This window comes from Phyllostomus hastatus, unplaced genomic scaffold, assembly GCF_019186645.2.
Source record: "Phyllostomus hastatus isolate PE091 unplaced genomic scaffold, TTU_PhHast_1.1 phas_contig_86, whole genome shotgun sequence".
NCBI lineage: Eukaryota > Metazoa > Chordata > Mammalia > Chiroptera > Phyllostomidae > Phyllostomus > Phyllostomus hastatus.
Window position 1 is genome coordinate 73,660,753 of NW_025333977.1, and position 12,923 is coordinate 73,673,675.

The window sequence follows — 12,923 nt, forward strand, 5'->3', positions numbered from 1 at the left end:
TTGTGGCACACTGGTATGCCCCCTGTATGTAGCACAGCAGTTGAAAATCTCTGTGCTGCAGCAATAAACAACAACCTGAACAGAACTTTAAATGCCTTGGATTCCTGAAATTACCTGGGGTGATTGGAGGAACTCTCTAAAAAACGTTATTCATTCTCTCAAGGTAAAAGTGGAAAAGAGCTTTTTATATTTGGGAACTGAAAATGTAGCCACCAACTGGTGAGGACAGACACTTGAAGAAATCACAATAAATTCTCAGGAATCTGTCTTTTACATGCTTATATTTTCAACTTAGAGTTCTTATTAACTGAATTTCTTTAACCTGGCTGCTACCAATGATAAATTTCCACTTAACACATACAGGTAATGTCAAACCTAGGGAAGTATGTTATCAACTTTAGCAGTATAAAATATATGTTATTCCTGTTTATTTTCTTAAGAATGGCTGCAAAACATTGCTTGCCATGTCATTAGGTGGGAGGAGGGCACCTAAAAATATTTTGCAGTTTCTGGTTGGAAAACTAAAGCTTCTAAGCAGGTAAAATTACTTAGTCTTTTTCATTGAACAGAAATTATTACTGTGATTGATTCTATATCACACACTATTCAATAATTCTACTATGTGTAACAGTTCTTAATTTGTTTTCTGATTAATCATTTAATCCTCACTATGTCTGTTATACTGGCATGGAAGATGGAAAGTTATATCATTACTACCTCTTCCCTCAATATAGGTTTATCTCTATGGTGAAAATTACATTGCCACTATTAGCAATTATGCCAATAAAAAGCTAAGTACACTCAATTCACGGTGTCCTTATATGGGTGCTATACCTCAAATGTAATCTGATGTGAATTTTAACCATTTGACTAACCTTTATTATTTCTAGGGTTACAGAGTTTATTACTTCGTATCTGCTCACTCTATTCCTATCTATATAAAGTTAGGCTCCTGAAAATTAGGCCAAGAGTAGAATGGAAGTCATTCATATCTGAAATGGGACTCAAATATAGGCAACAGAGGACCTCAAGTTCAAATCCAAAGGTTATTCTAAAATGACAGGGCAAGTTTTATACAGTCACCAAGTTCAAGAAAAGAGAATCCAGGATTCACATCTGCAGGATTGAATTTCTGTAATCAATGAGATATTTTAACTTAGCAGCAGAAAGTAAATTGTGGTGACTGGAGGTCATTAAACAAAACCCTAGGACCTCATCCAGCCTGCAGCTTTCACTTACAGGTGAATTTAAACATAGTGTATACATAAATTGGAAAGATACAAAGTTAATACTGACACTCATGTAATTAGACATCTTTATGCAGCTACTTGATGCAGTAGCATGAAAATGAGAATATACCTACCTCTTCTAATCATTGAAAATATATGCAAACAATCATTCATGACCACGTTGGCCTCATCTCTAAACGTGAAAAGAATGATAAGCCTGGTGTGGGAATATGTTAGAACATAGGTTGTGAATTGGAGTTGATCTCAAAAATGAAGAAGGAATGTCTGGTCTTTTTTATTTATTCAACAGATATATTTTAATTGTCTATCACTGTCAAGAAGAGGCATCTGTTATATACTTTCTCCCCTCCCTTTGTTATATACTTTATTTGGCTTTGTTTTATTAAACTGGAGGAAGTTTACAGTTTGATTTTAAACCCAGCTTAAAACAATCTAGACTTTTAAAGAAGGGGTGCAACAGTCATGAGAAAATGTACCATATTAGAATATAAGGTATTTACCTCTCTATATTTCTTTGAAAAATGGCTATATATTTCTTTTACAAAACAGAGAAAATTATTAAGATAAGAGTGTTCAGAGCTTTATGTCCTTTTAATACTTGTAAGGAAAAGTTCTTTTTGCCTGATTGACAATGACCTCTATCAGTGTGCATGTGTTTGAACATTCACACTCAAGGCTTCCAATGAAGAGTGGTCTGAAGAGAGGGAGCTCTAGACTCTGACTTTGATTTGGGTAGTTGTGTCAGAAAGAGTGGAGACTGACTGCAAAATAGAAAAGGAAGTAGGGGAAAAGGAAAAGGGAGAAGAGAACCAACTACAGCTGGGTGATCAGAGAGATATTTTTGGGTAGTGGATTAGAGGCCCTGACTCACTTACATGGAGAGGAACAAAAAGATTTCATAAAGTTCTTCTAGAAATGCAAATAAAGAGTGAAGATATTTTTTTTCTTGCCATGTGATTTTTCTTGCCATCTTCTTCAATGTGATTTTCTTAAGAGACTGGGATACTGGTGTGCATAGGAATTATAATTATTCTGAAGATAAACTAAAAAAGAAAGAAATATGACTATGACACTTAAAATATTGTAACATACATCAATACTTCAATTCTATATTAGTTTCCCCACTGAGCTAAATTATCAAGAACTGATGTTTTGTACCCATTTTACACTAGTATATTTTTACAAAAGAAATGTGATTAGACAACAGAAGCACTTACAAACTTTGAAATATATTTTAATAGATGCCAATTTTACTAGAAAAGCATGAAAACATTTTTAAAATGTATTTTTTAAATCTTTCAATGAAAAATAATTTTAAATGGAGAATTTTTTAAGTATTTTAAACAGTGGTATATATTTAGGTTTTCAAATATGTACACATAATTTCTTTCCTAAATAAATTATTCTGTTTTGAAGAAAGTTAGTGAAAAAGCTAAAATAATGATGCAGTTGATGTCACATAATTTTAAATGATCATATTTTAGTTCTGCCATATATTAGTTCACTTCCAAGTATCACATGAAACCTTATTTCCAGCTGTTGTCATTTTACAGAATTATACTCTGTTTACTCCAACAATATATTCACTACGTTGATAATGAGCAAAGAAGGGGACATTGCAAAAGTAAATAATGAGTGCCACAGTTCACATCACCCTTTAAAAATATAAATATGGAGGTATAGTCAATATTAAAAGTCACAAATGCCATCACTCAGAAATACTTAAATTGGCACTTGAATGTGACATTAGCTCTCTGCTATGGTTTAAATTCCATAGAATGATTAAAGGAGGAGGAAACTTCTCAGCAAGCCAGATTTCTGCTTCACACTGGTCATTTCATTATAAGGCATTATAATGAATTCACAGCAGAGACTCATGAGACATGTAGCAGCAGCCTTTCAACCTAAAAAGCTCCACTTTTTAAAAATATATACCTTATTAGAGATGATATGTCTTCATCAAACATCACAAAACTGATTTTATGAAATAACCGCCAAATTTCTTGCCAAATATTTCCACTCTTAAGGTTTCAACTAAAACATACTATCAAAGGGAGAAAGTCCATCTGTGTGATTCTGATTCATTTAATGTTAATTCATCTAAACCAGGAATTTTCTTTTTAAAAGTATATTATATTGATTATGCTATTATAGCTATCCCAATTTTTTTCTTCCTTTACCCCCCTCTGCCTGGTATCCCTCTTCCCTACAACAAACCCCACCTTAGTTCATGAGAAATCAACTAGAAATCTTATGGGAACTCCTTTGTAAGTACCTCTCTGCTTTTCTCTTGCTGCTTTTGAGATTTTCTCTTTATCTTTAACATTTGACATTTTAATTATGATGTGAACCTCTCTTTGGCTCCATCTTGTTTGGGATTCTCTGTGCTTCCTGGGCTTGTATGTCTATTTCCTTCATCAAATTAGGGCAGTTTTCTTTCATTGTTTTTTTCAAATAAGTTTTCAATTGATTTCTCTATCCCTTCTTCTTCTGGCATCCTTATGATTCAGATGTTGGTATGTCTGGAGATGTCCCAGAGGCTTCTTATACTCTCTTCAAATTCAATTTTTTTGAATTCTTGTTTCTTCCTGACGTTCTGGTTGAATATTCATTTCTTCCTTCTGTTCCAAATTGTTGATTTGAATCTCAGCTTCTACCCTGCACTGTTGGTGCCCTGTAGATTTTCCTTTACTTCACTTAGTGCAAACTTTATTTCTTCCTTTATGTTGTTGCAAAACTCTGAATTCTTTGAACATCCTGATCACCAGTGTTTTGAACCCTGCATCTGATAGGTTGGTTATCTCTGTTTTGTTTAGTTCTTTTCCTGTTTTTTTTTATTATTATTATTTTGGCTATATTTCTTTGTCTTCTAAATTTGTCAACCTCCTTGTGTTTTTTTTTGTGTGTGTATTAGGTAGAGCTGGTTTGACTCCCTGTCTTAGTTGCATGGCCTATTGAAGACAAGGCACCTTTAAATTGTATGGGGTGTAGTCTTAGATTTGACTAAGGCAACAGGCTTTACCGCTTTGTGACTCGGTGTTTTGGGAAGTTTCAAAAAAGGTACAGTGCCTTCTGGAGGTACAGTGCCTTCTGGAGTGCTGGCTTCTGGAGGTTTGCTTGGCAGCTGCCCAGTTTCCAGTAACTTCATCTACTCCCTATATGCAACTGGTGCCCATCTACCTGTTGCCCTGGTGCTGAACCTCACAGTGGGTAGATCTGTGTATGTTCTAAGACTGTGCAGGCCCTTTAAGCATAATCTCCTGAAAATCTGGCAGTTTCTTCCACTGCTCCAACCATCACTGGTTATTATAGCCAGAAAATTTGGGGATTTATCTTCCAAGCACTGCAACCCTGGGCTGTTCAGTCCACCCTGGGGCTGGGATCACTTGCTTCCAAGGTATCCCTCCAAATTTTTATCCACCACATATGAGTGTGGGACCACCTGTTCTGCTACTGCCACCACCCTTCTGCACCACACCTCTCTGCCTATCTCTGCATCTCTGCTTCTCCTACCCATCTGGATGAATGTGGCTTCTTTAAATCCTTGGTTGTCAGACTTCCATACAGTTTGATTTTCTGACAGTTCTGGGTGTTATTTTGACATTTAGTTGTAATTCTCTCTGTGGTTGTGTAAAAGGGTGAAGTGTGTCTACCTATGCCTCCATCTTGACTGGAAGTTTAAACCTGGCATTTTCAACCTTTTTCATTTCATGGCATATATACACTGAATTACTAAAATCCTACAGCACACCAAAAGATATATTGTTTGCTGATCTAACAAAAAATAGGTATAATGTTCATTCCTTCACACCAAACAGCTATTGTTGTATTGGCTGTAGTAATTTTTTTTTCTATTTGACAGTCTAAGGAAAAAGAAGTCAGTGCCCCTGACTAAATAGTAAAGTATTATATGTTTGAAAATTCTTGTAGCATACCAGTGTAACTCTGTGACACACCAGTTGAAAACCACTGGTCTAAATGTTAAATTGTAGGAGACATTTGTTATTCATAAAAATCAACATTTGTCTCTATTTCTGACAATCATGGCTATTTATTTTGCTATGTAAAGCCAAGTTGTATTACTTACTGATAGGTACAGGAGATATTTGGTGTTACCTTTGGTGTTTTAAAAAAGGTTAAATGTTGATAGTTTATCTTTTGATCAATTGCAAGCAAGAAATTGGTTATGATGAAAGCTTTTGAAACCTTATTAAGATATATACATTGTTCATTTTTGCTAGGTATCTTTTTCCTTAGAGCATAAAGATTATTGGATAGAATCAATGGAGGTAAAATGTGAGTTTGTAATCTTAGTGATCTTTGAAAGGGTTTGAAAATCTTATGTTGTCAATAGATATATTATGTCAACCTAATTTATATTATAATATTTTATATAATAATATTTGTAGTTATGTACTATCTCAATATATCAATGTATGATTATAAAGAAGGAGATCTAGATATTTATAATCCAACATGTTAGTAGTCATTGTTTCTGCTCTGCTTATCTTTACTGTTTCTCTTTTACCTTGTTTATTTGTTTTGAAATTGAAGATGTGTAACATAAGTAATAAATTAAAAATATTTAAAACTCATCTAGTCATCTACATATTAACATAGCCTAAGATAAACTAGTTTATATATTTTGATATATACTTTAGAAATTAGGAAACATAAATACATAGTAAAGTTCTTCAGATTTTCTACTAGCTAATGACATTTTAACAGCCTGGTAACAAGAAATATGAAATGCTTAAAATTTGATTTAAAATTACAAAATATGAAGCTGGAACATAATTTTACCAAAAAAATTGAGTTGTAACTTATGAAGAATATGTCATTTATAGGTATATGATGTTTGTAAGTTTGCTTTTTATACAATCTAAACTTTTATGTGTTATAACTTGTATCCCTATGTCTTCTGAACTCAGAATTTAGAATTTTGTGTCACCAAACATTTCAGGATTTACCTTTGTATTTTGCTGTTATTTTCTAAGCAATGATAAAACAACAGAAAAGAATGTGTTGTACTAGAGATAAAAGATATGTCTCTTAAACTTAATGTAATTGAGATAATAGTTGCAATCATTAAATATACCAAATGTGAAAACCACTAAATGTGAAAGAACTTCAGACAGTTACAAGACTTAAGCTTTTCAAATGTGGATTTAAATGTGAATTAAAAGAATGAAGTTAAAGCATAGGTACCAAAGCCTGGATTTATTTTTAAAGATCTTAAGAGATGAGGTATAATTAAGGAAATTATAACATTTTGAGTCATCTCAGTAAAGAACCTTGTAAAACATATAAATATATTTTATGACATATTTAAATTTCCCTATTGCAAGGGATATAAAGGAAAGGATAAACAAATGGTATTTCATCAAGCTAAAAAGCTTCTGTACCACTAAAGAAAACAAAATGGAAAGTGAACTAACAATATGGGAAAACATATTTGCCAATGATACTTCAGACAAGGGTTTGATCTCCAAAATATATAAAGAACTCACATGACTCCACACCAAGAAGACAAGCAACCCAATAAAAAATGGGCAAAGCACCTGAACAGACACTTCTCCAAGGAGGACATATAGAGGGCCCAGAGACTTACAAAAGGGTGCTCAGCATCACTAGCCATCAGAGAGATGCAAATTAAAACCACAATGAGATACCACTTCACACCAGTCAGAATGGCCATCATAAACAAATCAACAAAACAAGTGCTGATGAGGTTGTAGAGAAAAGGCACCCTAGTACACTGTTGGTGGGAATGCAAACTGGTGCAGCCACTGTGGGAAACAGTATGGAATTTACACAAAAAGCTAAACATGAAACTGCTTTTTAATCCAGTGATCTCAGTGCTGGGGCTATATATCCCAAGAAACCTAAATCACAAATTCAAAAGAACCTATGCACCCCAATGTTCATAGCAGTACAATTTACAATAGCCAAGTGCTAGAGGCAAGCTAAGTGCCCATCAGTAAATGAGCAGATCAAAAAACTGTGATACATTTACACAGTGGAATACCACCCAGCAGAAAGAAAGAATTCCTACCTTTTGTGACATCATGGATGGAACTGGAAAGCATTATGTTAAGTGAAATAAATCAGGTGGTGAAAGACAAATACCATGATCTCAACTGCAAGTGGAGCCTGATCAACAAAACAAACAAATGAGCAAAATAGAACCAGAGACTTAGAAATAAAGAATAAACTGACAATGACCAGAGGGGGGTGGGGAGGGGGATAATGGGAGGAAGAAGGGGAAGGGGTGAGCAAATGAACAGGAATAGAGGACTCATGGTCATGGATGATGGGGCAGGATTGACTGTAGTAGGAGTGGGGAAAAGGGAGTAGGGGTGAGAAATGGGGAAAAAGGCAGGATAACTGTAAATGAACAACAATAAATAAAAAAAAAACAAATAGGCCCCGGCTGGTGTAGCTCAGTGGATTGAGCGCGGGCTATGAACCAAAGCTTCGCAGGTTCAATTCCCAGTCAGGGCACATGCCTGGGTTGCAGGTCACAGCCCCCAGCAACTGCACATTGATGTTTCTCTCTCTCTCTCTTTCTCCCTCCCTTCCCTCTCTAAAAATAAATAAATAAAATCTTTTAAAAAATAAATAAATAAAACAAATAAATAAATTTCCCTTACATCTGCTAATAGGTTCATGAAAATTTTGCTGTACTGATTGTTGAACATTAAATTATCCTTTCACTGTCTTTTTAGTTAGCTATTATTTTCTCAATTTTATAACAAAGAAACTGAAGAGACTTGCTCAAGGTACACAGCCACAGATAGGATGACAAGTCAAATCCTTGTCTTTTGATTCCAACAATCAAGCTTCTTCCTTTGCAGCATTCTTTATTCAAAAAAAGAAAATCCTAAAAGCATTATTTAAGGTCCAAATTTCAAGATTCTAGCCAATTTCAAGAAGAATCAATGCAATTAGATTAGGAGTGAACACATTGATTGTCAAATGTGAATGAATCTTGGAAGTTATCTAATCCATATATTTTATTGTGTGAGTGTGACTGAAGAATTAAAAGATCAAAAGATATTAAGCATAGGGTAACACCTTCTGATTGTTAATTTGTCCCCTTAATAGTGAGTTCTTGGGTTTACACCAGCACAAAAGTACAATTTGAATGGGATATACTTTCAAGTCTTATATCTTTCTCTTCTATCCTTTAAATCCAGGAAATTGAACATGTGTTTGCAATTCGGCTCACTAAAACTGTACCATGGGATCCCTGCTGTACTACTTTCTCTTGTTAGTGAATAGCACGGGCCTATGGCTGCTCGGGATGGCATTTTTAACCTCTATTCTACCAGGATTCAAGCAGAATCAATTCACCCCAGCCAGTGAAATGGAAGACTAAGCTCATAGGCAAGACTCTGAGGCTATGGTAACCAGGGGGAGACAAATTAGTTAAGAACACAGAATAGCAGTTGGAACTTCTGCATATTTTTATAGCTACAGCTGAGAAAGGCAAATATTGTTTTCCAAATACTACCTCTGGCTATTGGAAGTCATCAAGATGTAGCCTTTTAGAAGAAATGGAAAAGACCTGCCATTTTGCAGTAGGAATAAGTGAGAAGGTATCCTTTGTATATATTCTGATTTTTGTTACAGGTGCTCTGCACAACATTTTGACGTTCACATGTAATGATGCTTAGGTTTACATTCATGGAATAAATATATTTTCAGTTTGTATTCTGTGTGTTTATATCACATAATAACATTTACATATATTTGGAAATATTAAAAAAGATGTCCACATATTTTTATTCACTTCAATTTTAGATCATTTAACTAATTTATGGATATTTTAATGTATTGCCTCTAAAATTAACATAAAAATAAAGTGTTGCTAAAATTTATCTAATCAAATAAAAGCAGCATTATATTAATATCAGCATTTTTCATGTAATGATATTTTTAAACTATCTTCTCTCACATAATTATACTTTTGACATTATTAGTGAGGCACCACCCTCTTCTGGATTATAAAACAATATGTGCTCTATATGACCATGTAAACAAATACTCACTATCTAGCTCTTTGCACATGTATATGTTCATATTTATGAATGCATATATATGAACTTCCATTTAAACTATTAATTAGATTGAATACATTTATATATAAAAAGCCTTTGCATAATATTTTTTTCCAGCTTTATTAATGAATAGAATTAACAAATAAAAATTATATGTATTTAAGGTAATGGCCCGATATACATGTACATTGTAAAATGATGACCACAATAGAGCTAATTAACACATCCATCACCTCACATAGTAATGTTATCCTTTGCTTGGTGAGAACACTTATGATCAACTCGTAGTAAATTGCAAATATGCAATACAGTATTATTAACTATAGTCACTATGCTATAAATTGTATATCCAGGACTTACTCATTTTGTAACTGAAAGATTTTATTCTTTGTCCAACCTCTTCTCATTTTCTCCACTCCTCAGACCTTAGTAACAACCATTCTATTCACTGGTTTAAAGTTCCACTTTTTTATATTCCATATATTAGTATCATAACTTTCATGCCTTTCTCTATTTGGAGTATTTCCTTAGCATAATGTCCTCTACATTCACCCATATCACAAATGACAGGATATCTTCTTTTTTATGGCTGAATAACATTTCATGTGTATATATATATATATATATATATATATATATATATGTATGTGTGTGTGTGTGTGTGTGTGTGTGTGTGTGTATAAATGTAGTGTATATATATATATACTAATATATATATATATATACTACATTTTCTTTTATCTATTCAATTGCTGATGAACATTTAGGTTTTTATATCTTGGTTTTTTTGTGAATAATACTACAAATTGACATGAGGTGAAGATATCTATTTGTGGTAGTAATTTCATTTCCTTGGAATATATACCTAGAAGTGAGATTGCTGGATTATATGGTAGTTCTGTGTTTAATAGTTTGAGAAGCTTCAACGCTGTTTTCAATGGTGATATACATAATTACATTCCTACCAACAGGACACAAGAGTTCCCTCTTCTGCACATCCTTTCCAACACTAATCTGTCTTTTTGATAATAACCATTCTAACAAGTATGAGGTAATATCTCATTGAGGTTTTTGATTTGCATTTCCCTGATGATTATTGATGATTAGCACATTTTAATGTCCCTGTTAGTCATTTGCAAATCTTTGGGAAAATGTCTACTTAAGTCACTTGTCCATTTTTTTTAAAAATTAAGTTATTTGTTTTCTGCTTTGAGTTGTGTGAGTTCCTTATATATTTTGAATATTAACCCCATATAAGATATATGATTTGTACATATTTTCTCCCATTTCTAGGCTGCCTTTCTATTTCGTTAATTGTTTCCTTCGACATGTAGATACCTTTTAGTTTGATATCCTATGTATTTATTTTTTATTGCCTATGTTTTTAATAATCCAAAAACTATGCCAAGACCAATATCTAGGAGCTCTTTCCTCTATGTTCCATGTTGTCCTAATAATATCTTAATGATCAAAATAAATGAAGTTTTGAAGATAACAATGCAAAATGTAGAGAAAGATAATTTTTAAAAATTCTAATAGCTTTCAGAATTATTCTGCTCAAGGACTTCTCATTTGAGAGGAAGTTAGTATCATATTAGATCAATAACAATGATATCTAAATAACACTCTGTAAACTGCCTCAAATCTTTCTGGAATAAAGCAGATCATGAATAAGTATATGAATATTATAGTTGGCATGGTTAGATTAATTGAATACATATTCTTCTCTAAGAGAAAAATCAAGAGATGGAAACTTATTTACTAAAAATAATACTTATTATTAAAAATTAAATGTAATCTTAGTAAAATTATTACTCTCAAGGAAAAAACCTGCTACAACTATATTAAAACTGTAGTAACTTTGATAAATATTTTGTCATTTGCTAAGTTGATAATATAAGTAAGGTGACCAAAAGTATAACTATAGGCCCATTAATAGTTTGTTCTCCAGGCCCCTATGATGAGTTTTAATGATTTAAGAAAATTTGGGAAGCCCTAAATTTAATTTCTAGCACCTGCATTAATTGTCAAAGTGTTTGAGATAAAATATTCAATTTTAAGAAAATTTTGGTCTTGTTTATAGGCATATTTGTTACCCACACCTATACATATTTTATGTGGTTTCTCCATCATAACATAAAACAATGTTGTCATTTTAATATCAAGTTCTTAAAATAAATTATTTCTCTTTAACCTATTTCACTTTAAGCCAGTGCCAAAGAGCTCAACAATTCAATGACTGACATTCACCACATGCTTGCTCTGATATTTGAGAGATCTCATCTGGAAGATATGCTAAATTTCCATTTCTCTAGGCCAGAGCTATATTACTATATTATTACATCTGGTATGTATTATCTTGCACTCCCTACTCCCTCAAACAGTTGTGCATTCACATTTAAGATGTATATCTAGGTCTTCAGCTTTTCTTTCACAATATTTCAGTAGAAACATCAATTTAAAGTGTTCATAACTTTTGCAATCCCGCTGTCAAAAATATTTGGATTTTAAGTTGTGCTATTTATTGTAGAACCAGACATATGATTGCTTTTTCTTGAAATTTAGTATTAAGAAAAATGTTAGTCCTGCAAATATAATTGTACCTTTTTATTATACAGAATTTTAAACAGCTTGTGTGTGTGTTACTTTGGCTACCCACAATTTGAGAGCAAAATCCAATACTAAATGAATATAAATAACCATCCTGGGTTAGTAGTAAAATGATTGTTCTTTGTTTAAAACATTGGTCCCTTGCATTTCTAGGTTTGCTAACCCTTTGAGAACATGATCAAACTCATAAAGCCACTCCCTGGATTAATGAGCACAGACACATAAAACTGAACATAAACTTTCAGGGATTTCAAAAATCCTAACTGTGAACACTAGGTTAAACACTCCTTTTTTATAGGATTTCTGACCAACTTCCTTTTTTTAAACTTCATAATAGTGACTTTTTTTAAAGTTTATTTAGAACTTTTTAAAATAGAAAGCAAGGGATAAGTTATAAATTAAACTTAACATTGACTGAATAGATTTAAAAATTAATATAATACTAACAAAATAAATAATATCAATAATTTATTAAGGTCTTATTGCTCTTAAACAACTTTATAATTTAAAATCTAACATACAATTTCATCTTCTTTCTTTTTGTTCAGAATGAGCAATGATGAGGCAAAGAAAGAAAAAAACAAAGTATTACATACTACATCCTAAATAGCTACATTATATTTCCTAGCACCCTTCATTCAAGCCTCATTTCAAGCTGTAGAACTCTGGCTGTGCCAAACAACAGGCCCTAAATTTCTTGATATTAACTATGCACCTTGATTCAGGCAGACCCTGTGAATCATCTCTCAAAGCCCATACTCAGAAAACCAATGCTTGTTTATAAACTGAAAATGAGATGTGGATGGAGAACAATCTCCTTAAAATTATTGCCATGGCTCATAGTGATCTTTGTTATTCCATCTTAAGCACTGAAAACTCTTATACAACAGGTATTTATTACTACCCTCTGCTTCTCAGTTGGAAGTGTTGGGGCAAGTGATTTTTTAAAAAGCATTTCCCCTATTTAAATATTTCCTATAGAGTCAAATTCATATTTTTA